Source organism: Cryptomeria japonica, chromosome 10, assembly GCF_030272615.1.
Source record: "Cryptomeria japonica chromosome 10, Sugi_1.0, whole genome shotgun sequence".
NCBI lineage: Eukaryota > Viridiplantae > Streptophyta > Pinopsida > Cupressales > Cupressaceae > Cryptomeria > Cryptomeria japonica.
The window spans coordinates 682,982,774-683,010,115 of record NC_081414.1 but is presented as its reverse complement, the minus strand read 5'-3'; the positions used below and the strand labels follow the sequence as shown (position 1 = coordinate 683,010,115).

General features: G+C 35.8%; 1 pseudogene; it reads left to right on the top strand.

Annotated features, from left to right (window-relative positions):
• The first annotated feature begins 1,951 nt into the window (after positions 1 to 1,951).
• Positions 1,952 to 26,053, top strand: LOC131859129 (putative fucosyltransferase-like protein; annotated as a pseudogene).
• The last annotated feature ends 1,289 nt before the right edge of the window (positions 26,054 to 27,342 follow it).

The window sequence follows — 27,342 nt, the reverse complement described above, 5'->3', positions numbered from 1 at the left end:
CTCAACTATAAACTAATTGCGTCTCAGTGAGCTAAGTGCATTATCATTGTGATGCCATGTGGAACTGAGGTGGCAAACATGCAAAGGTTGGTGAAGCCTCCATCAACATGGTTGTTGAAATGGCCAGTCGACATTAATGAAATATCCAAAAATCATGGAATTGTAACTGACTGATGCAACTTGAGGAAGAAAGAATGATAGAGGAAGATCAGGGAGTAGCTGGTGTTTGGATCGAAGGAAAGAAATAATATTGCAAGAGGATCTCGAGAAGGAAACAACTGATCTTTTTATGAGTCGACAAATTTCAAGGTAGAAAATCATGTATGAGATTGTTATCTTTAGCAAGTATGCCATTAGATAATGGAAAGCACATACATATGCATTCCTCAAGTATAGGTGATTGATCCAAGATAGACTGGATCAGATCTCATGCAGATTTTGTCGAGTGAAGGAATCCCTAACCACCCCAAGTTTGAATTGTTTCTTGGTGGGAAAGGTCAAGTTTAAATATGTTGACTTGAGACTGTGATTGTTGCTATTACAGAGTGAAGTCAAGTGTAAAACTGTTGTCTAAGAGCCAAAGAGATAAACACTTCAAGTGTTTATGAGTGAAGACTTGAATGATAAGGAGAAGCGGAGTGAACCGGTATTAGGAACAATCGGTGGAGTGTGCATTGAACACAAAGGTGACAAACCGATAGAAGTTGTGTCTGATTAAGAGTGATCAAGTGTGAGTTGAAGGTGAAAATAAATTGTGAGAGTGGATTTAGAAAAGTTATCAGCAAAGTCAGGTTGCAGAGTGGGTGGAGATAATACAGACCAGTAAGGGAGAAACTGGCAGAGGAGAATATTTTAAGGTTGCAAAACTTCATTTGCAACAGTGATTTTATTTGTATATCTAAGTCTTATATTGTTTTCACTAAGTTGTAGCTTAGTGCAGGGGTTGTAGCTCCTTTTGGTTGTAGCCTACAAATTGTGTAGGGGTTGGTGCTCATAAATCAAGGGTTGGTGCTCCTTGGGTTGGTGCCCTAAATATTGTAATCAAAGATTCATGGTGAGGCTAGATTGGAGCAGAAGATCTCCAGCAGCTATTCTCACTAAGGTTTTTTCCACATTGGGTTTTCTTTGTATATATCTAGTGTTGTGTGATGTATTCTTATGCATGTGGTATGTTAAGAAAGTCCTTTTACACAATCTACTTTATTTTTTTAAGTTACCAGTTAGCACTCAGTTTGTTTTATATATTACTGGTATCTCCTTGTTAAAGGAAAAGAGTTAAAATCACTGATTCACCGCCCTCTCAATGATCCATTGTGTCCAACAATTGGTATCAGATCCTAGGTACCCTATTTTGTCAAAAGAATTCTCTAGCTTGGGTAGATCCTGTCAAGTGTTCACAATGGAAAGAAATGAATCCACCTCCTCAAAAGGTCCTATGTTTGGTGGTGTCAACTATGCCTTTTGGAGTGGAAGAATGGAAACCTATCTATCCTATCTAGGTTGTGATGTATGGATGTCAGTGGTGAATGGGTATATAGTCCCTAATAATCCCCCTAGTGATCCAGATGCTAAGAGGGAATATGAGAACAATGCTAAAGCTAAGAATGCCATTCTTAGTGAGTTATCTGATAATGAGTTTGTTAAAGTCATACATTGCTCCTTTGCCAAGGAAACTTGGGATTAGTTGTAGAAGATATTTGAAGGTGATCTAGAAGTCAAGGAAGCCAAGTTGCAGACATTGAGAGCACAACTTGCGGGCTTGAAGATGAGAGATGAAGAGAAGATTGTTGACTATCTCCAAAGGGTTGATGAAACAACAAATACCATTAGAGGACTTGGAGAATAAATAAAAGATGAGGTGATAGTGAAGAAAGTACTTAGATCTCTTACATCTAAGTATGGTACAAAGGTCTCAGCAATAGAAGAAGCAAAACATTTGAAAGTCTTTACAATGGATGATTTGTATGGCTCCTTAATTACTTATGAGATGAGGACTGTTGGTGCTAATGTTGTGAAGAAAGAAGTTGCATTCAAGACATCAAGAAAGGGAAAGGAAGAATCTGCTCATGATGCAACTGGTGAAGATTCTGATGACATCATGGAAAACTTTGTCAGAAGACTCAAGACAGGTTTAGGAAAATACAAAGACAAGTTGCCTTTGAAATGTTTCAACTATGGAAATATTGGATATTTTGCTGCTAAATATCCTTATGGTGACAAGAATGAAGATGGTCAATCAAGTGGCAACAAATCATATAGTAAGGATAGGAAGAAGAATGTCTACCGACATGAGGCTACCAGAAGAAAAGTAGTCTTTACACTCATGAAAATGATACCATAGATGAGGAAAGTTCCTCAAATGACTATTGCAGTGGAGATGAAGTTTGAGAAAATCTTTTCATGGTTCAAGAGGTTTCGGTACTTGAAGAAGTAGAAGAGGAAGAGAAAGAAGGAGAAGTAGATCTTGAAGCAGAGCTCATTAGTGCCTTAGATGAGATAAATAAAATAAGAAGATACTTAAAGATGGTAAACAGGGTTGTAGCTAAAGAACAAGAGTTGTTGGAGCAATCTCTTGAAGAGTCCAAGAAAACTATTGCATACCTAAAACTCAAATTGGAAGAGACCAAGAGGATGTGTGAAGTCACTAGTACTGGTCTGAATGAAAAGGAAAAGGAGCATCAGAATCTAGAAGCAAAAATAGTGAAACTCTGGAAGGACTTAGAGAAAAGTTAGGAAGAAATAAAAGTGAGAAGCAAATATGAAGGTAACATTGAAGCCCTAGACAAGATGCAGAGAAAACAAAATCATGCCAAAGATATTAGTGGCTTAGGATTTCAAGAAGGCTAGAGTTCAAATAGAAAACACACAATCGATAAGGAGATACAATTCACTTCCTGAAATGAAGGTGAAGAGAAGAAGAAATTTACGGTAAGCAAGGATACCGACAAGAAGACCTATGCAGATGCTGCTAGAAACCACCACACAAACTGGTATACTCAATCAATGAACTAGAGACCATACTCAATGCACTGACATGCAGATCCAAGGAGAAATGCATGCATTGATCATGAAGGATTCACAAGGGTTGGCAACATGAAAGGAAGCCCCCAGTGAGGTGGCTGTTTGCAAGTTCAAGACAACCTAACTGGTATTTTCCACATTTTCATGGTTATTGTCACCAATGTAATAAGTTTGGTCATAGAATGGAAGACTGAAGGAAAATGAATGTCAACCCTATTTTTGAGAGTAGAAACTCATTTTCTACATTACAAAGTATGAATGTCATATGTTATAGTTGCAATGAGTTTGGTCACAAGATTTATGAATGTAGGAGTAATAAGCAAATGTCCCACAAGAATGCATTGATTACATCTTATAGAGCTAATGTGAAATGCTATAAGTGTCAAAATTCTAGTCACGCAGCAAGGTATTGTCAGCTAAGAACTGACAAGCAAAAGAGAATTGTGTTGGATGAGAATTTGGAAATGAAACCTGAACACAAAGTGACAAAAGAGGAAAAGAAAGAAGAGAAACCGGTTTGGGTAGAGAAGGAGAAAAAAAAGATAGAGTCTAGCTTGATTGTATAGACTACTCTACATGCTGAAAGGAGTAATTTATGGGTAGTTGAAAGTGGTTTCTCAAATCACATGACCAAAGACATGAAAAATTTAATCAAGCTTGATGATTGGAATGGTGGTTTAGTATGATTTGGAGACAACTCCTCCATCAAGATCAAAGGAAGGGGTACACTAAATATTGATGGAAAGATGAAGGCTCATGATGTGTACTATGCTGAAGGACTGAAGAATAACCTGCTAAGTGTAAGTCAGACATGTGATAAAGGGTACAAGTTCTCATTTGACTGTACTAGGTGTCAGATAAGAAAGCAGAGTACCAGTCTGGTGGTAGTAGAAGGAAAGAGAACAGAGGGTAATGTCTACAATCTGAAGGAATTATATGAGTCCCAATGCATGATGAGATAGGTTTATGAAAGTTGGTTGTGGCACTAGAGACTAGGCCATGTGAATTTTGATAATCTAGTTAAGATAAGCAAGAACTGGTATGTGAGAAACATACCTCGAATCATAAAACAAGTATACCTCGGATCATAAAAGAAACATACCACTAGCAAGCAAAGGTCAACTTTAAAATGAAAGAATATAACACCTCAAGACCTTTGGAGTTGATACATACAGACTTATGTGGTCCAACAAGGACAAGAGCATTGGCTGGAGAAAGGAATTTCAAGTTGTTCATAGATGATTACTCAAGAATGACTTGGGTAACCTTCTTGCATGATAAGTCACAAGCATTTGAGAGATTCAAAATTTTCAAGAAGATGGTGCAAAATGAAAGTGGACACCAGTTAAAATGCTTAAGATCCGACCAGGGTGGAGAATTTTCTTCTAATGAATTTGTTGACTACTATGAGAAACACGAAATCCAAAGATAGTATTCAGCTGCAAGGACACCTCAGCAAAATGGGGTGGTAGAGAGGAAAAACAAGATAGTGAAGGAGATGGCTAGGACTATATTGAATGAGGCCAACATACCGGATATATACTGGAAGGAAGCAGTTCATATTGTTGTCTACACTTTAAATTGAGTACAGTTAAGAGTGAATAGTAGAATGACTCCTTATGAGTTATGGAATGAAAGGAAACCATCACTTAAGCACTTCAGAGTGTTTGGAAGTAAGTGCTTCATCAAGAGAAATGATGATGGATTATGAAGTTTTGATTCCCGAAGTGATGAAGGAATCTTGTTGGGATACTTAACCAACATTAAAGCCTACAAATGTTACAACAAGAGATTGAGAAAGGTGGTTGAGAGTGTAAATGTGAGAATAGATGAAGACTCACATAGAGGAAATTTTGCACCGACACCTTACATTGATGATTCAGATGTTGAAATGAAGAACAATCTGACAATGGATTGGGAGAAGATACACCAAACAAAATCCCCAACTGGTATGTGAAAAAGAATCATCTAGAAGAACAAATAATAGGAGATAGGAATGAAGGTGTGCAGACTAGAAGAAGATTAGCCCAGGAAGGTGAGCAGGTAAATATCTATCTCATGACTAAAGTAGAGCCCAAAATTTTTGATCATGCTAGCAAAAGTGAGAAGTGGGTAGATGCCATGGATGAAGAATTAAGACAAATTGAGAAAAATTAGACTTGGGAACTTGTTCCTAGACCAACAGACAAGAATGCCATAAGTACCAAATGGGTCTACCAGAACAAGATGAATGAAGAAGGTAAGATAGTTCAATAGAAAGAAAGGTTAGCTTGCAAAGGGTATGTTCAAGTGGAAGGTATTGATTTTGAAGAAACCTTTGTGCCAATTGCTAGATTAGAGGCAATAAGAATGTTTTTAGCCTTCTTAGCCTACAAGGGATATAAAGTATATTAGATGGATGTGAAATCTACTTTTCTCAATGGTAATCTTGAAGAAGACGTGATGGACTAGCCAGAAGGGTACTCGTTGCATGAAGATGAGAGTTTTGCATGTCGGTTAAAGAAAGCCCTGTATGGCTTGAAGTAGGCTCCCAGAGCATGGTATTCCTAGTTAGACAAATACATGAAGGAGAAAGGATTTCAGAAAGGGAATGCAGACATCAAATTGTATGTCAAGGTAAATGGAGGTCACATGATTATTGTTGTTGTATATGTGGATGCTATTATTTTTGGTGGAGACAAGGACATCATGTGTAAAGAATTTGTAGATCAGATGAAGACAAAGTTTGAGATGTCCATGTTGGGTGAGTTTTCCTACTTTCTTGGTTTACAAATCTCATAGAAGGAGAAAGAAATTTTCATCTCCTAAACCAAGTTTGCAAAAGACATGCTAAATAAATTTCAAATAGAGGACAACAAACGGGTAAGTACTCCCATGGTTACCAGTTGCAAGTTGAGAAAACTAGATGAATCACCAGAAGTTGAGAAAACATTGTATAGGTATATGATCGGTAGTCTGTTGTATTTAACATCATCTAGACTAGATATTATACAAGTTGTTGCATGGTAGCAAGATTCCAAGATGCTCCTAAACAGTCTCACTTAAATGCAGTCAGAAGAATCTTCAAGTATCTACAAGGAACTATCAGCTATGGTCTATGGTATCCAAAGAAAGGAGCCTTCTCTTTGTAGGCTTATACTGATGCAAATTGTGCAGGAAGTATTGATGACCAAAAAAGTAAAAGTGGAGGTGATTTCTACTTAGGAGACCAGTTAATATCATGGTACAATAAGAAGCAAGATTCAGTGTCACTATCTATTGTTGAGGCAAAGTACATAGCAACTTCTACATGTTGTTCATAGGTTTTATGGATGAAGCAGACACTGAAAGACATACAAGTGGAGATACCAGAACCTATTCCAATCCGATGTGATAACTCAAGTGCAATCAACATCTCCAAGAATCCAGTAATGCACTCAAGAAAAAAACACATTGCAATCAAGTATCGCTTCTTGAGGGAGAAGGTAGCTAACAAGGAGGTCATAGTAGAGTATGTTCCCAATGATGACTCGATTGCTGACATATTTACCAAGCCACTTCTTTTGGGCCCATTTGATTATTTGAGACAAAAGATGGGAGTTGTCCCACTATCTGGCAGCACTTGACTGCATAGGAGATTGCATGATTTAGGATGATTCAACCATTATTACTATCTTATGAGTCTTGAATCATGAAGCATGGACACAGGGGGAGAGTGTGTCTTAACCGGATGCCATCAAGGGATAATTTTTTGGTGTAAGAATACGGTTCCCTTTTCCATTGTTGTCAATGGGGGAGAGAAACCAGATAAGAAGATGTTGACATCAATGCCAAAGGGGGAGATTGTTGTCATTGAGTTGTCATTGATGTCAACCGGTATTGCAGGTAGGATACCGGTAGAGGTATATCATCTGGTATGAAGAAGAGTGTACTGGTATGGTGAAAGAGAAGTAGTTGTTGAGACTATTCATGACTTCACCGATATGAGGTGAGATACATGTGTGTGTGAGCATGTTGAGTGATAACTGGTAGAGCTTAAACTGCTCTAGAGTTTGGCTGCCTATTTCTGATGAAGAGGCAGAATGTTAAAGTAATCACAAACCATCGGAGGTGAAGATGTGCTACCAGTGTAGTGTGCACTACCGATTAGTAGGAGAAGAAGGTCTCAGCGGTAAAGGCCTATACCATTATGAGTTTGCTAAATACTCAAGTGTAAACCAACTATGTGTCGGTGAGATAAGTGTATGACCGTTGTGATGCCATGTGGAGCTCAGGTGGCAAAAATGCAAAGGTTGGTGAAGCCTCCATCAACATGGTTGTTGAAACACATAGTTGACATTAATGAAACAACCAAAAATCATAAGACTGTAACTGACTAATGTGGCTTGAGGAAGAAAGAATGACAGAGGAAGATCAAGGAGTAGTTGGCACCTGGATCAAAGCAAAGAAATCAGATTACAAGAGGATCTCAAGAAGGAAAAAACTGATCTTTTTATGAGTCAACAGATTTCAAGGTAGAAAATCATGTACGAGATTGCTATCTTTGGCAAGTATGCATTAGATAATGGAAAACACATACAGATGAATTCCTTGAGTATAGGTGATCGATCCAAGACAGACTGGATCAGATCTCATGCAGATTTTGTGGGTGAAGGAAACCCTAACCGGCCTAAGTTTGAATTTTTTCTTGGTAGGAAGGCTCAAGTTTAAATATGTTGACTTGAGATTGTGATTGTTGTTGTTGCAAAGTCAAGTCAAGTGTAAAATTATTGTCTGAGAGCCGAAGAGATAAACACTTCAAGTGTTTATGAGCGAAGACCTGAATGATAAGGAGAAGTAGAGTAAATCGGTATTACGAACAACTGGTCGAGTGTGCATTGAACATAGAGGTTACAAACCGATAGAAGTTGTGTCTGATTAAGAGTGATCAAGTGTGATTTGAAGGTGAAAGACATTGTGAGAGTGGATTTAGAAAAATTATCAGCAAAGTCAGGTTGTAGAATGGGTGGAGATAATACAGACAGGTAAGGGAGAAACTGACAGAGGAGAATATTGTAAGGTTGCAAAACTTAATTTCCAACAGTCATTTTATTTGTATATCTAAGTCTTATATTGTTTTCATTAAGTTATAGCTTAGTGCAGGGGTTGTAGCTCCTTTAGGTTGTAGCCTATAAATTGTGCAGGGGTTGGTGCTCCTTTGAGTTGGTGCTCATAAATCAAGGGTTGGTTCTCCTTGGGTTGATGCCCTAAATATTGTAATCAAAGATTCATTGTGAGGCTAGATTGAAGCAAAAGATCTTTAGCAGCTATTCTCATCAAGGTTTTTCCCACATTGGGTTTTCCTCATACATATTTGGTGTTGTGTGATGTATTCTTTTGCATGTGGTATGTTAATGTTTTAGCAAGTCCTTTTACACACTCTACTTACATTGTTTAAGTTATCAGTTAGCACTCAGTTTGTTTTATATATTACCAGTATCTCCTTGTTGAAGGGAAAGAGTTTAAATCACGTATTCACCCCCCTCTTAGTGATCCATTATGTCCAACATTGGGTACTCAATACCCTCTACATCAATGATTGTGGTTGTCAATTTTCTTTTAGGCTCAACATAATGACACAAATAGCAATTTGTTTCTTCTTCATTGTTATCTTCTGCAACAATTGCACACACATGACCTGCATTTTATAAAGTGATAATTAATACCAAAAATAAAGTGTTATTTACAAAACAATGAACCAAAAAGAATACTTGCAAAAAAAGTAACTCAAAAAATCACCTGAATCCACTAGGTCGGATACATGATCAAAATCTAATGATGTCTCTATCTGGCTCAATTGTAGTTCTTTGGAATTTGATATGTATCAATGGGAACCAATGGTCTACAAGACCATTTTTCAACCCACTCTTGTGATTCACATTCTTACCACAAACAATACATGCATGAAGAACAAAAACATACCATCTGTCTCATATAAACTACTAGTGAACTTGCATTTAAACTCATAAATGAGTTCATGTCACTCAATCCTATAACTGTACAACAATTTAGATAGTTTTCAATGTTAGATTCAATGATCAACCAAAAATATCTACAAACCATTAGCGTACCTAGATTACCTGGACCCATCGTAGAGTTATAGTATCTCACAATTTTTTCTACATCTATCAACTCAACACCACCTTCATACTTCAATTCTTCTCTAGCTAGGGCTCTTTTTACACATGCTCATGCACCATCATTCTCTCACTTACCATGTCCAAACTTAGTGAAATTCCAAAAATGTTGTACACCACTTGTGATATGTATCCTTGTCAACCAATAAAACATCCTTGTAGAGTTACAATATTGCACAATTGTTTCTGCATCTATCAACTCAACACCACCTTCATGCTTCAATTCTTCTCTAGCTAGGGCTCTTTTTACACAAGCTCTTGCACCATCATTTTATCACTTACCATGTCCAGCCTCAGTGAAGTTCCAAAAATGTTTTACACCAATTGTGATATGAATCCTTGTCAACCAATAAAACATCCTTTCATTCTTGAATTGTACGGTGTAATTATCTGACAATATTAAGTGTCAGTTATATTATATGTTTCTTTCCTTTAAATTATCATATAAAACTTTAAAGCATCCTTGTACAAACATTGATGAATGAGTATGATCATCACTTATGTAGAAGTGATACTCTCTTACAACCTTTCTATCCTCCTCTATGCTATCATCTACATGGATGAATTTTATGTGTACAAAAATAGAAACTTGTGCAGAATGATAATACATAGATTGGAGTTCATTTTGAGGTTGTAGTTTATAATTCTCAGCAAAATCAACGATAGAGACAATGGTGCCAAGAGTAAATGTTTCCTTACATAACTTGAATTTATCATCTAACCATTGAGCTCTATGTGTATGAATTATGTACTCATAAACTAGTTTCTCTTGAAACATTTTCATAAATTCAGCTACACATATATCATTTTTCACTAGTTCACATCTCTTCAAATCTTTCCCATATTTAACTTCATATGTGATTGTCTTGTATTTTCCAAAAGAAACTAGTTTCCTACCAATTTCATGTGTGTTCTCCAAATGTACACATCTTGGTAAATGTTACAAACCACCACATATAGAACAAAAACCTTCCAAATAAGGCATCTTATAATAAATGCAACCATCACGTCTATTACATAGCACACTTGAAATAAATTATCTTACTCACTTAGGAGGTGCTTGTATATTGCATTCTTGCAAAACATCATTAGTGTGCAAAGTAGAACAAATAGGATGAAAAATATCATAGTGCATGGAAAATTCAATATGCATCCTACAACAACATGTGGTGTGTACATGATTAATCTTAACATAAAAAGGTTTTGCCATTTCAAAAAATCTTTGAGAAATTCTTATTTGAGGAAAATTTTCAAGGAATATTTCATAAAATTTTGTTTGAGTCATATCCAAATAGTGTTTGGAATGTGGCCCATGATTTGTAGACCCGATTCGCTTTCTAACAACATCTCTTTGGTTGGGTGAAACTCTTGTGTTGTCATGACAATTTTTTTTAATTAATGTTCTTAGTGTATCAACAACAACCTTGTCTTTGTGTGGTAGTCTACCCAAGAATGCCCAAAGAGAGTTATTGTTAGGTTCATCTATTTTTTCTCACCTCTGTAATGCTTTACTTAATGTTGTTCTACTAATATTTAATGACTTACTTGTTTTTCTTATCAAACGATCTTTTTTATGTTCTTTCTCATTTTGGTTGATGTAATGACACGTTGAGTAGAATTATAATATTTAGTACATGATTTTGAACCAATAGCTTGATATGCATAAAATATATTTCTCACAATAGTTCTTTCGTTGTTACTTTCAGATGATCTTAGGCCTAGAATTTTCATTATCTCTCTAAAATTCAAATTTTTAATCATTTGAACAATTAATTGACATCTTGCAGTTTGATTTAAGTTTTCAAAATAATTTTGACATATTATTTTAACCATTCTTCTACAAGTTCGCTCATTCATTTTATCAGGCATTGGCTTCAATATATTCTCATCAATGTCAATTAGATACTTTGGTTTCCTACAAATGATTCTAGGAGGTGTTAACATTGTTGCATTGTGTACATTGAATTCATCAAATAGAGTAGGTTTATGTTTATCATTTAATTCATTATTCAATGTGGTATCTTCTTCAATTGCATTAGGTTCATACGGTAAATCAAATGTCTCTTCTTCAATTAGATTAAGTGCATTATGTTTGTTTGGTAAATCAAATTGAGATATTGAGGATGGCATACCTTCTTCTCCCATTGTTCTTATGTCACGCAATTTCTTCATACATTGCCTTTGTCTTTCCTTTTCAGCCTCTCATTGTTCCATCCTTCCTTGCTTGCTTTTTCCCATGGTTAATATCGGTTGTCCTCAATAGAATCATACTACATATATATGTAAACAAAAGTTCATAAACAAACAAATAACCATAAATATGCATCTTATCATTATTTTTTTGATTCAAAATTATTAAACAATCACAATAATATTGACAAAACTAATAAGAACAATAATTCAATCATTTGAAATCAAGCAAAACCAAAAAATTCACTTACTTCTATGTATAAAATAGTGATAGAAGTGCAGACATAGTTGCAGTGGGGCCTTCAACGACTTCAAAAACTTCTTTTGAGGTTGTTGAGGCTCTTGGGCAAATAAAACTATGTCTAAGTACCCTGTACATAGTATATTAATAATCGTGTGCATGCTATTAGTCCCTAAAATGTTGGCAAGCCCAATGGTATTTTTTTTCATCCTATATGTGCTTAGAAGTCATAATTAGCGTGTATGCATTCCTACGCCTTAAAAATGTAATGGCAGGGCAACAAACTAATAGGACCAATACCTCATATGTGCTATTTGCAGTAAAGAAAATGTGAAGGAAAAGGGAGGGAGGGAGAGAGAGAGGGAGAGAGAGAGAGAGAGAGAGAGAGAGAGAGAGAGAGAGAGAGAGAGAGGGATGGGGTGTGGAGGAAGGGAGAAGGGGAGAGAGGAGAGAGAGAGAGAGAGAGAGAGAGAGAGAGAGAGAGAGAGAGAGAGAGAGAGAGATGGGGTATGGAGGAAGGGAGAAGGGGAGAGAGGGAGAGAGAGGTATAGGGAGGGAGAGAGGGAGAGGAAGAGAGGAAGAGAGAGAGAGAAAGGGAGAGAGAGAGAGAGAGAAAGAGAGGGAGAGAGATTAAGGGAGAGAGGGAGAGGGAGAGAGAGAGAGAGAGAGAGAGAGAGAGAGAGAGAGAGAGAGAGAGAGAGGGAGAGAGGGAGAGAGAGAGAGAGGCACCTTGTAGGTGCTTGAGGGGGTGAGAGAGGGAGATAATACACATATGTGTATATATACTTAATATATTTTATATTATATATTATTATATACATTTATATATAAATATTATATACTATATGTATATACACATATTATATATACAATATCATACTACACACTCACAAATTTTAAACAAAAGTGGTGCATATGTGTTGTTTATATTAAAAATAGTGCCTACACATTGTTTATAGTAAAGATAGAGCGTAGGCGCTTCTTACACCATAAGTACCCCGTACATGCTTTTTATACCATAGGTACCCCATACACGCTTTTGACTGTTTAGGCTTGGAAATAGGCTTGGATGACAAAGCTATGGTTTGGAATTTTGATTTCCCTCTATTTCACTCCATTTCCCTCCTTTTTGACGTGTTTTATTTTATCAACTTGGTTTGTCGACTTTGTCAGCATCAGGTTTACACTTCATTAAGTGGATATTTCTAAAATTTCCACCATATTTTCACCCATCTTCTGAGATTTCTAACCATATATTTTTTTTTTAAATTTGAACAACAATAACATATTATTATTGAATTTCTTTTACCAGTGTCTCCATAGTTCTCACAAACATACATGTACCATTTTTTTAATAACTTTTGATCTACTTATCCAATTTTTAAAAACTTTATATATTATTTTAGTGCACTTGATTATTTACAATTTAAAAAAAAATTGTATTTTTCAATTTTTTTAGTGCAAGTTATGCTTTGCACATGAACAGGTACCTAATTTTCAGTATGTGCTCGATTGGAAAAATCATAAAAAAAAAATACTCAACAAAAAATTACAAAAAATACACATCTTATAGTGCTCACTCTTAACTATCTTTATACCAAAGGATTTATCAAAATACTAAATCTAAATATGACTTTTTTGATGTGAACATCAGACACTACGTTATATTTTTCACAAAAAAATAGGGTCTATTTTTCCTGTGTGAAGGATTTGACCCCTATAATCTTATCCAATTTTAAAAAAGTTTAGTAGTTTGGAAAATAGATTCAGAGTACTAAAATATTTGTTTTTTTATTATCTTTATATCTTGAGTGGATTACTTTCAAATGTTGCCTCCAAGTTCAGGTTCCCCTAATTTCAGAAAAAAAGTGTCCACTTATACCCCCTTTTTGACCACCATCTTTGTGCACTTACCCTAAAATTGAATTTCTTGGATATTTTAAATATTGATATATTGCATTTTGAATGTAATGGGTATTCCATAAAATTATCAATGTGATCGATGAATCCCCATCTACTCGAATCAATTCAATCTAATAGACTCCACTTCAATTCTCTTGATATTTTTGGCATCTATTTAAGGTGAACGACTATAACAAGTTATGCGCATGGGATTTTTCCATTGGAGTATAATTTACGTATGGTGTCTAGTAGCTTGATAATTTTTCATTGGATGATGTGATTTAAAGAGGCAATACAAGGTGATGAATGGTCTGCCCTTCTAGAATCCATGAGCTTGTTGTGAGCCTTCATGGTGTGTTGGTAATCTATGCAATCTCAAACCAATTAGCATTACATTATGATGGTAATTGCAAGGGTACATAATATGAATGTAAGGCTAGGATTACTGGCATATGTGCAGAGTATGTTGACATGATGATATTGTGTTGTCATTGATGTCAATATGCTGAAGAGTGAACTGATAATATGCTAAAGAGTGAACCGGTAATATGTTGAAGAGTGAACCGGTTTATAAAAGTTAAGAAACTAGCAAAGTGAACTGGTATATGTGTACAAGGTGAAGTGGTACGTTTGTCCAAGTGAATCGATATATGGAATGTTTTCTATCAAGGTTTAATATGGTATGACTAATGGTTGGTAGTCCCAGCCTCAGGGTTTTTGGTTGAAGTGTTTCAAGCATGCGTGATTCAACCGATGGCATTGTGTGATGAGTTAGCATTGTAATGGAGATTAGATTGTGTTGCCACATCAGCCTCATGTGCATGAAGGATCTTGCATGAAGGGGGTTGATCCTATCTACATCGGGAATGTGTGAAGTCCATACAAAAGCTAAAGAATGCGTGATGGGTTATCACCTCCAAGAAGCGGTGAAGAAAAAATGATGGAGATTGTCTTGAGATTTGTTCAAGACCATTGTATTCAAATGCAAAGTGTTCAATGGTCAGGATTGAACCAACTGAATTGCTCAATCTAAATTTTTAGGGTTTAGGGTCTATGCTATCGACCTATCTGTTTCCTATAAGGTCAATGTTGTGTTTCATGTTGAGGTTGTTGGAAAATGTTGTGTGTGTATCTAAGTGCAGAGATACATGATTCTTGCCAGACCAAATAAGAGAATTGATACCTACAAAGTGTGTGTGCAGAAGGAAGGAACTAAAATGGATTTGCATTGGCATTGAGTGCTATTACCAGATCATTGTAATACTTGTTGATCTTTAATCACTTCAATAGTTGGACAATCCCTTAACAGGGTAGCTTTAACCAGCTTGCTGTAAATCCTTTAACAGGGTGACTCAAAGACATTGAGTTCATAAAATCCTCTAACAAGGTAACCTTTAACAGGGTTTAACCCTTAACCAGGTATTCTAGCCATCCCTTAACCAAGTGATCTCTAACAGGATCGATTCCTAATAGAACCTATTGTAATAGTCTTTAACCAGACCAGGCTCATAACTGAGTGGACTTCTAAAGAGTTCAAAAATAGCTTGTGGGTATTCATCCCCACCGTGATTTTTCCCAATTGGGTTTCCATGTGAAAAATATGTGTGTCATGTGTGATGCCTCTTTCATGTGATGTTTTGTTATTTCCTGTTTAGTGGTGAATCATGTTGTTCTAGTAAATTATTGTATCTTTGATGATAGATTATCTGTTCATGCATAAGGATAAAGTGGAAATGAGGGAGTAGATTGTATGGAAAGCTATGTGCTGCTAGTTTATGTCTTTCATAGTCTCATTATGTTTAACCGCTAGTAATCTAATTTATACCGGTATTAGTGTTTGTCTGTCAAGTGCACTGTTTGCAGTCAAACTGGTTCAGGAGAAGATTTTGTGTCTGTACTGATTTACCCCCACCTCTTAGTACCAGTTTGGTACTCATTGTTCATCATTGAATTATCAATTGCTATTAGAGAGTCCTCGAGGCCCTCTATGTTGTAAGCTTAACCGCTTGATGGAAAGATCCTATTGTAATGATGAAGAGGGAAGGTCCAAATTTCAATAGAGATAACTTTAAAATATGGAAGGACAGAATGAAGATATACATCAGAAGCATGGGTGCTCAACATTGGAGCTATGTTGAGAATGCTTATGTTATCCCTATCGGTACTCTCACCAATGACCAAAGGAGAGAGATTCAGGAGAATGGGCAAGTCATGGAAGCCCTAATTAGTAGTTTATCTGACATTGAGTTTATTGATGTTCAAGACAAAGATAATCCCAAAGAAGTATGGGATGCCCTTAAGAGTATCTATGGCAGTGATGAGAATGTGAAACAAGCTAAGGAAGAAAGCCTTAGGGGAAAGTTTGAAGACATATGGATGGTTGAAGGAGAGACCATTCAACAATATGGAATAAGAATCAAAACTATTGTTGGAGATATCAAGAGTGTAGGTGGTAAAATGGAAGATTCCACTATTGTTAGCAAACTTTTGAGATCCTTATTACTAGTCTATGCAATAAGGGTTGTAGCTATTCAGGAGTTGAGGTTTGTAGACAATACAAAGGTATCCCTAGACCCCATCATTGCAAAGCTAACAACTTATGAGCTAAATAATTATGATGGCAGTATTCAGAAGACTGAATTAGCCTTCAGAGCATCTACTGCACCATCTAGAAAAGGCAAAGAAGCTAGTACTAGTGGTGAACCAAGACAAAACAAAGAAATGGATGATGAGGAGATCCTAATGGAATTTGAAGATCTTCTTGCCAAGAGACTTCCTAAGGGAACCGGTAAATGCAGAGGTAAGCTCCCTTTGAAATGCTTTTCTTGCAACCGGATAGGACACATTGCTATAAACTGTCCTAATGGTGATAGCAAGGATAAACTTGAAAAGTTCAAGAAGTTCAAAGGAGGAAACCGAAGAAACTATTTTGTAGTAGTTGATGAAGGTGTCACTGATGAGGAATTAGAAGATGAAGAAAATGAAGATATTGTGTTTGTAGTAGTCAAGGAAGATGTGTTAGACAAGAAGGCTCTTGTCTCCCACTTTGATAATTCCAATGAGTGGATTATTGATAGTGGTTGTTCTCACCATATGACTGGTGACAAGAGTAAGTTTCTATCTTTGGAAGAGTATGATGGTGGTGTGGTTCATTTTGGTAATGATGCACCATGTATGGTAAAAGGCAAAGGATCCATCTCTTTGAATGGAAGAAGTAGTGCTGACAATGTGTATTGGGTAGAAGGTCTAAGGCACAACCTTTTGAGTGTTGCTCAACTGAATAATATTGGTCACTCTGGAATTCAAAAATGGAGTGTGCAAAATCAAAGGAAAGAGTGGTGAACTGATGGCTATCGGTATGCAAACCAAAGGTAACCTATTTCATCTAAATGCTAATGTCAGTGCATGTCTTATGGCTAAGTTTGAGGACAACTGGATATGGCATCAGAGACTATGCCATGTAAACTTTGACAATATTGTGAAAGCCAGGAAGATCAAGGAATTTAGAGGATTGCCTATGTTGAGAAAACCGGAAAATCCTTTGTGCAGAAAGTGTCAACTGGGGAAAATGTCTTCCTCAACCTTCAAAGGTAAACCTTTCACTATAGACAATTTACTTGATCTTGTGCATACTGATTTGTGTGGTCCTATGAAAACTAGGAGTGTGCAGGGAGATAGGTATTTTATGATTCTTACTAATGATTCCTCAAGAATGATGTGGGTCACATTCTTGAATGACAAATCTGAAGCTTTTGGAAAGTTCAAAGCCTTCAGAGCACTTGTAGAAAAAGAAAGCAATAAGAGGATTAAGTTCTTAAGAACTGATCAAGGAGGAGAATTCACTTCCGGTGAATTCAACAAATACTGTGAAGAGAATGGCATCAAGAGGCAATTGTTTTCCCCTTGGGCTCCACAACAAAATGGTCTAGTAGAAAGAAACAACCGGACTGTGGTTGAAGCGGCTAGAACTATGTTGATCAAAGGAAAGGTTTCTCACACCTTTTGGAGAGAAGCGATGAGCACTGCAGTCTACACAATGAACCGGGTACTCATAAAAAAGGGTAAGGACAAAACACCTGATGAGTATTGGACCGATAACACACCAGTGGTAAGCTACTTTAGAATGTTTGGTAGCAAATGTTATATCAAGAGGAGTGAACACTAGAGCAAATTCAATGCAAAATGTGATGAGGGAATATTCTTAGGATATTCCACCAAGAGTAAAGCTCTCAAATGTTTCAACAATAGGACTTAGAGAATTGTTGAAAGCATCAATGTTAGGGTTGATGAAAACTATGAGAAACTCGAGGAAACTGGCAGAGAGCATGTAGGAGATGAACCAGTAGTAACCTTCTGGGAACCGGTTGCAAATCAACCTAGTACTAGTAATTGTGCTCCTACATCATTGGATGCTAATGCTGGTGAAGATGAGGATGAAGAAGAAAAGCAAGAGGAATCTGTTAAGAATATACCTAGGTATGTAAAACTCAATCATGATCCAAAGTAGATCATAGGAGACAAAGATGCAGAAATTCTTACAAGAAGAAAGGTCAGAGAAAAATCATGTATGAATTTGAGCCTAAATCATTCAAGAGGCACATAAAGGTGAAGAATGGATCAAGGCAATGGAAGAGGAACTTGATCAGATAGAAAAGAATGGTACGTGGTCTTTGGTACCCAGACCAGAGCATAAAAATGTCATTGGAACCAAATGGGTCTTAAGAAATAAACTGAATGAGGATGGCACAGTGGTAAGGAACAAAGCTAGACTAGTATGTAAAGGATATGCCCAAGAAGAAGGAGAAGACTATGGAGAAACCTTTGCTCTAGTAGCAAGATTGGAAGGAGTTCGTATGCTTCTTGCATATGCAGCTTTTAAAGGATTGAAGGTATACCAAATGGATGTAAAATATGCATTTCTAAATGGAATACATGAAGAGGAGGTGTATATAGAGAAACCAGATGGGTTTGCCCTATTAGAAGATAGTGACATGGTGTGTAGGATACATAAAACCTTGTATGGACTGAAGCAGGCACCTAGAGAATGGTATGAATGCTTGCACTCCCATCTTGTGAAGAGTGGATTTGAAAGAACAAATGAAGATAGCAATATCTACTTGAAATCAGAAGGAGATCAGATTCTAATCTGTGAAGTATTTGTTGATGACATAATCTTTGGTGGAGATGACAAGATGAGTCATGACTTTACAGATGAGATGAAGAAGGAATTTGAGATGTCACTCATAGGGGAGATTAAGTTCTTCATTGGACTGTAGATTCAGCAAATGAAAGATGGAATCTTTATTACTCAGTCCAAGTATGTCAAAGAGGTGTTGAAGACCTTTGGAATGGAAGACAACAAACTGGTTGGTACACCAATGGTGACCAGTTGTAAACTATCAAAAGAGGATGACTCAGCATTGGTAAATGAGAAGGAATACTGATCAATGATTGGTAAGTTTTATTATGTAGTGCATAGTAGACCAGACATTGCACATGTAGTGGGTATTACCACTCGGTTTCAAAAAAGCCCAAGAGAATCCGACTTGGTAGCAGTCAAGCAGATTCTTAGATATCTAAAGGGAACTATTGACTATGGATTATGGTATCCATACAATGATGATTTCAACTTGAAAGTGTTCACAGATGTTGATTGGGCTGGTAATGTGGATGACCGGAAGAGCACAACCGGTGGTGCATTCTTTCTCGGTGGTAGACTGGTCTCATGGATGAGTAAAAAGAAGAGTTGTATCTCTTAGTCTACAATAGAAGCAGAGTATGTTGCAACTTTTATGAACTGCACCCAGGCTATTTGGATGAAGCATGTATTGAATGGCTTCAAAGTTCCAGTATATGAACCCTTAAGTATATTTTGTGACAATACAAGTGCAATTAACATCTCCAAGAATCCGGTTTTACATGCTAGAACCAAGCACTTTGAACTCAAGTATCATTTCTTGAGGGAAAAGGTTCAGAACAAAGAGGTGGTATTGGAACATGTTTCCAATAAGGAGCAGTTAGCAGACATATTCACCAAGCCTCTACTGAAGGCTACTTTTACCTATCTGAGAGGTGAATTAGGGGTGCTGCCCCTTCAAGAGGTAAACTAAAGGTTTGTGCTCCACATCAGTCGGATAATACTTTGCTATATCTTTTCAGGATTGATGTGTTGAAGGATGCTACTCCTTAGGGGGAGTAGCATAGTGGAACAAGGAAGCTCATGCCTCCACTTTGGCATTGTTGTCAAAGGGGGAGAAGATGTGAAGCGGAGAAGATATCTGTAGTATTAAGGAGAAGATGTGATGCAGAAAGAGAGATATCTTTGCATATTGCCATCAATGCCAAAGGGGGAGATTGTTGGCATATGTGCAAAGTATGTTGACATAATAATAGTGTGTTGTCATTGATGTCAATATGCTGAAGAGTGAACCGGTAATATGTTGAAGAGTGAAGTGTTAATATGTTGAAGAGTGAACCATTAATATGTTGAAGAGTGAACTGGTTTATTGAAGTTAAGCAACTGCCAAAGTGAACCAATATATGTGTAAAAGGTGAAGTGGTATGTTTATCCAAGTGAACCGGTATATGGAATATTTTCTATCAAGGTTTAATATGGTATGACTATCGGTTGGTAATCCCAGCCTCAGGGTTTCCAGTTGAAGTGTTTTGAGCCTGTGTGATTCAACCGATGGCATTGTGTGATGAGTTAGCATTGTAATGGAGATTAGATCATGTTGCCACGTCAGCCTCGTATGCGTGAAGGGTCTTGCATGAAGGGGTTGTTCCTATTTACCTCGAGAATGTGTGAAGTCCCTGCAAACGGTGAAGAATGCATGATGGGTTATCGCCTCCAAGAAGCGATGAAGAACGAACGATGGAGATTGTCTTGAGGTCTGTTCAAGACCTTTGTATTCAAATGCAAAGTGTTCAATGGTCAGGATTGAACCAACTGAATTGCTCGACCTAAATTTTTAGGGTTTAGGGTTTATGCTATCGACCTATCTATTTCCTATAAGGTCGATGTTCTGTTTCATGTTGAGGTTATTGGAAAATGTTGTGTGTGTATCTAAGTGTAGAGATACGTGATTCTTGCCAGACCAAATAAGAGAATTGATACCTGCAAAGTGTGTGTGCAGAAGGAAGGAACTAAAATGGATCTGCATTGGCATTGAGTGCTATTACCAAATCATTGTAATACCAGGTGTTCTCTAATCACTTCAACAGTTGGAAAATCCCTTAACAAGGTAGCTTTAACCAGCTTGCTGTAAATCCTTTAACAGGGTGACTCAAAGCCATTGAGTTCATAAAATCCTCTAACAAGGTAACCTTTAACAGAGTTTAACCCTTGACCAGGTATTCTAGCCAACCCTTAACTAGGTGATCCCTAACAGGATCGATTCCTAACAGAACCTATTGTAACAATCTTTAACCAGACCAGGCTCCTAACAGAGTGGACTTCTAAAGAGTTCAAAAACAGCTTGTGGGTATTCATCCCCACTATGGTTTTTCCCAGTTGGGTTTCCACGTGAAAAATATGTGTGTCATGTGTGATGCCTCTTTCATGTGATGTTTTGTTATTTCCTGTTTAGTGGTGAATCATGTTGTTCTAGTAAAGTATTGTATCTTTGATGATAGATTATATGTTCATGCATAAGGATGAAGTGGAAATGAGGGAGTAGATTGTATGGAAAGCTAAGTGTTTCTTGTTTATGTCTTTCACAGTCTCACTATGTTTAACCATTAGTAATTTGGTTTAGACCAGTATTAGTGTTTGTCTGTCAAGTGCACTGTTTGCAATCAAACCGGTTCAGGAGAAGATTTTGTGTCTATACTGATTCACCCCCCCCCCCCCTCAGTACTAGTTTGGTACTCACTGTTCATCATTGAGTTATCAAGGATTTCTAATGAAACTAGAAAAATAGCTAAAGAGGAAACTATGTATGTATTATTTTGTTATCAAGAAAAAAAAATAGTTTGAGAGCAATTGAACTATGAATTTATAGTTTGAGATAAAAGAAGGTAGCAATAGTGAAGTTGAAATGTGAATTGCATAAAACTAGTATTTTAATAGAAACTTAAACCAAAATTTCTTAGAAAAAAAAAACTAAAATTAATTAACTCGTAAGGATTAATAGATTAACATCTCCCCTAATCTCAAGGTGTTAAATCGGGCATTCTTCTAAATTTCTCAAACTTTTCTCTACCAAGTGCTTTGGTAATAATTTTTTATTTGGCTAGTGTATAGTGGGATGAAATTTGAGTTCTATATTACCATATTTCACATAGTGCTAAATCAAATAAAACTTGGCGTTAATGTGTTTGGTTTGATCATGAAAGATTGCATTTTTAGCCATTTTGATCTTGCAGATTGATTGTCAACAAAGAGTCATGTCAATAAAACTTGTTGTTCCTACAAATCTTCAAGAATTATTCAAAGCCATAATATTTCTTGAGTTGCCTCAAGGGTTGATAGCCCATGTTTACAACCAAGTGGAGGATCAACCAACTCCCCACTTGCAATTAATTTTGCATACCTTGCCTCCACATTACATTATCCTTAGCTTCTTGATAAGAAGTTGATTCTGAATCCATAATGATATTGAGTGCATCAATGGAATCCAAGTTACTTGCAATATTGGATTGATCTTTTTGCCTTTCTTTGTAAGAACTTATTGTGACTTTTTTACCTATTTTAGTAGGTCTTAAATCTTTCAGTTTGTTGGAATTGTTTAGCCCACTTATGGGAAGATTTTGGTTGGACCAAAGGTGCTTTCATTTCTTTATTAGAAGCTACATTAGTGGCTAATGGTTTTGAAATTTTAATCTCATCAAAAGAGGGAAGATCATTATGAGTGAGGAATTCATCTTGCAAATCTAGAGATTTAGCATGTTTAGTTGGGATAGCTTGGGCTATGAATTTCACACATGAATCTAGCAAAGTTTTTTCTAATTGAGTTAGCTTCCCTAAAAATAAAAAATTCTCACAAGGACTTTCTATCTAAGGAGAAGATTTGGCAAATTTATCAACCTGTTTTAACTGGCAGTTGACATTTGTATCATTTTTAGAAGATTCTCAAAATATAAAATCACATGAAATAACAAATTTCTTGTTAACTTATTCATAAAACATATAGCCTTTTCAATATTCAAAATAGACAATAAAAATGCACTCATAACTTCAATGATGTAACTTACTTCATTTTTATGTAATAATCAAAGTGTTGCAAGTGGAGCCAAAAATCTAAAGATTCTGAATAGAAGGGGGATAACCAAACCAAACTTTATATAGAGTGGATTTCTGAAGAGAAAATGTAGGGGATCTATTGAAAAGATTAACTATTTCCCTTGCTACTTCTACCCAAAAAGTAAATTGATGCCTTTGAAATATAACATTTCTTGAATCGTATTCATAATTGTTCTATTCATTCTTTCATCAACACTACTTTCCTCAGGAGTATCTAAAATAGTAAGATGATGTTGAAGCCCATTTTGACAAAGATAACCCTAAAAAGCTAGAGAATTAAATTTTCCATCATTGTATTCGAATAGTACTAATTTGATGCTTGATTTTCAATCATAATGTGAAACTTTTTATAAGTTTCAATAGTTTCTAACTTTTTCTGCAAGAAATAAATCTGTCACACAACTATTATTATCAATTAAAAAAATAAAATAGCTACATACTCCAACAAAATTTACTTGTAAAGGCACACTTAAATCAGAATGAATGAATTATAATTTTCTGTGTGCTTGCCAAGTGGAGTGGGGGAAAGAGTCTTTATTCTATTTTGCAAGATGAGCTTCACATTTTTAAATTCTCTTAGGCAAAATTGGTAAACCTGCAACAACTTTCTTTTTCATGATATGAATGCTATCATAATTAATATGCCCAAGTCTCATATGTCATACAAGACTAAGAGATAACTTAAATTCTTCAGTAAGATGTGCAAAACTCCTAGGAAGTGTTGAAGTGCCACTAAGTTTTAATAATTTTCTATCTTCACAATGAGTAAATTCAACTTGATTATTAGATTTTTTTCTAACAACAACTTGCCCATCTTCTAACAAAATAGAATGACTTTGATCTCAAATCAATACTAATGATAACAAATTGCATTAAAATTGAGGAAGATGCAGTACATCATGAAGTAGAAAATCAATAAGTTTAGGTAGTTTTAGTTGAATGGTTTCTTTTCCAACATGTTTGAGGTTTGATTTATCTAGAAAATAGATTGTACCATAAACAACTACAATAAATTCTTCAAAAAAATCATGCCTAAATGTCATATGTTGCATGGCTCTAGTATCTAAGATCCAAGCATCATACCATGAAGAATTAAATGAATTATAAAGGCAAAATTTAAAATAGAGGCACATATTTATCATTGTCACTTCCACAAACAAATTGGGCTAATCCTAAAATTTTATTATCATAATATGTTTTGTTTAATCCTTTTTGTTTAAATATTTTTTTAAATCTTATCCCATGAGAGTATTCATTCATTGGTTTAATGACCACCTTTTTGACCACATATTTTACAATACAAGTGTTGCCTATCATTTTTATTGTCATACTGTGAATGGCTTTTGCCATGCAAACCTCCTCTTCCTCTATTTTTCCAATGACCTCTACCTTTTCCTCTATCACTATGAACACCTCCAAAAGAGTTAGTATTCATAGGTTTGTCTTTTTGATGACAAAGACAAACCTTTCCACCAATATTATGATTTTTTCTTCCATAATCTTTTTCACATTATGCTAACTTTGTGTTATCCTGATTTTTGTAAATGACCCAATTTTAAACTTTTGAGTCAAACCTCTGTCACCTATCTTGGTCCCTTTTGATTATATGTCCTTGGCATCCACATTATAGTTAGAGAGTCGGGCTTTATTACAACTCCATAAAAAACAAAAATGGTCCCAAAGTTCTGATTTTTACCAACCTCTCGATTACATGTATTGTCGGGAATATTTTTGGTTTTCGAAATTTTGTGGAAACTCGACATGGTTCGACACTTCTAATATTCTCCGACACCATACATTACCTCGCTGATACTAATTAGTCGAGTGATTCTCATATTTCTTAACTTCTTGAAAGCTCTGACATAGCGATGAATGAGCATTGGGCCCGTTATCTTTTTGTGTCTAAATTATTCATTATGGTTCTAAAGTTCTTATCTTCCCCAACTCCTCGACCAAGTACAAAGAGTATCAAGCCACCGATAACTCTTGCAAATAGGTCCAATAATATGGAGATTCTATTCCACGGTGAGAATCCAAAGCTCATAGGAAGCAATCCAATCAATATGAAAATGCAAATGATATGTGGAACTTCAAATAGTCGAGTTGTTGGTAAATCAAGCTTTCACTCAAACAATTGAATCATTCACAATTAATAACATTTAATCAAATCAGAGAAGCCACAAAAAATATAAATTTACTAATAGAGACAGGAACACATATAGTGTAGGGTGTGTCTTTTCAAGTTCATTTTCTTCACAAGGGAAATCAGATCCAGGATTTGGTTTTCATGGTGATAGCGAAACAACTAGTGTTCTCCGGTCCATGGAATCTTCCCATTACTATCCTAAGAACAACATAGATGTTGCATGAGGGAAAGGTTACAAATTTATAATGACAACAAACCTCTCATCAGATGCCCCTATAGGTCGTTTCTCTTGGGCTGAGTATGATATCATCACACTAGATGAACCAAAAAATGAACAGGCCCTTGCAGTTGCCTTCGTATCCAACTATGAAGGTTATAACTTTCATTTTCAGGCCCTAGAGAAACTTCAAAGCTCCATATTATAATTGATTCTTATGATTCTTTTCATCAAAATCATGATGGCAAGGTGGGAAAAGTGAAGGCCTTAAAGCACTACAAATTTAGCCTAGCTTTTGAAAATTCCAATGAAGAAGATTATGTCACAGAGAAGTTCTTCCAGTCCCTTGTAGCAGGTATAGTTCCCACGGTGATTGGATCTCCAAATTTTCAATACTTTGTTCCTGCACCAAACTCAATTTCACATATTACAACTAGGAAAAAAGAATAGGTTCCACAAGTTGAGATTATGAAGAACCTTGCTGCAAACAGGACTACTTATAATGAAACAATAAGCTAGAAATTTGAGGACCCTTCTGATTCGTTCAAGGTCTTGGTTGACATGGAAGCACTACACTCTTCTTGTTTTCCATACATTAATTTGAAAACAAAAGATCAAGAAAATGAATATAAAGAAAAACCTATTTCTAATGTTCATCCTCGCAAATGTAAAAAAATATTCAGAAACTGTGTACCATATATATGTGAGCGAGCGGGAAAATGTTGAAGTGTCGTCTGTCTTCATAAGGTTTCACAACTTTACATTAAAATGACTTGAGCTAGCTGTGTTCTCTAAATTTAAGTCTCTGAATCATGTCTCTATTTGGAAGACTGAGTAGTGAGATGTGATTCATGGAAGTAATGAGTTGAAGATTTAGAGAATATATCCTATTGGTTTGACTCAACAACAAGCATTGTATACATGGATCTTTTTATAATTTTTTTATTGAGATCAAGTGGTATACTAGCTGAAGAAGAAAACTTAATTGAAATATTTTAGGAGTGGGAAAGTGAAAAGTTATGAAAAGAGGAGAAACCAAAAGCTATATCGGGGAAAAATTAATTTCCAAGAAATGATTACAGAAACTGAAAAGCCTCGTAAGGTGAAAGGATTTAAAACAAGTAATGGAAAGAAAGATAGGGGGGCCAATTTTTTTTCTCAATCTTTTTTTTCTGTATAGTGGGAGGAGTCTATGAACTCATTTTTGTATTGGGAAACAAAGGAGATATTGATAAATCTGTGTGTTTATTTGTGTTTTCTTTAGATTACAATTTTTAAATCTCTTCCATTATTTTCCAATGCAATCTCCATTATATCAAATAGTGTGGATTGTTACTTTTGAATCTTTGAATTCAAATTAATTAATCTATTACCTAGATCTACTGCTCATCCTTTTCTTGTTTCTCATCCATTGGTGTAGGAGGAGTGAACTTTGTGTAATTTTTCTGCATGCACTTAATTGTACATTTGACATTTCATGTCTATTTCATGGCTATGGATAGATGGTAGTGTGCCTTTTCTACTTTCTGGTTAATAGCATACCCTATATTTCTATTCATTGAATAACTTGTAAAGGTTGTTGCACCTTGTAAAACAAGCAAAGAGAACTTGTAAATACCATTGCAAGTGTCTCAACTATTGGTCAGAATTGTCATTGATATGGGCAAAAGAGTACAAAACTGAAGTGACAAATCTGCTAACCAATAGATTTTTGGTGACTCTACTAGGGAATCGAAGAGACCAATCCTTTCTTATTTCAAAAATTTAATGGTGCCTTCCCAAAATGAAAGTTGGCGACTCTGTTTCAATTAAAGATCACATAAAAATGATTTAAGGCCAGGCCCAACCAAGAAATTAATTCAGAAAAAAGATCAACACTAACGATTGAAGATATTAATGTTGAAAATGATGAAGAGATTCAATCTCTTTGGAATGCTTTTAAAGAAAGCATCCATGAAGCTAAAAGAACAAATTTAAATCCATCTAAAGATTATGAATCTGCATTACTACTAAAAAGTGTGTATGAAAGATATCATCGACTGAGGGATCTTGAACAAGAAACTTATCAAGCTACAACAAAAAGATAAAAGAACCAGTATCATACAATTTCTTAGTTCTTGCTGAGCAAGATTCAATGCCAACATTAGCAGAACTATCAGTACCTTGTGGTCACTATCAGCAAGGATGAGTAAATTTATACCAAGCTGAGAATGAGAAGCCTGAATC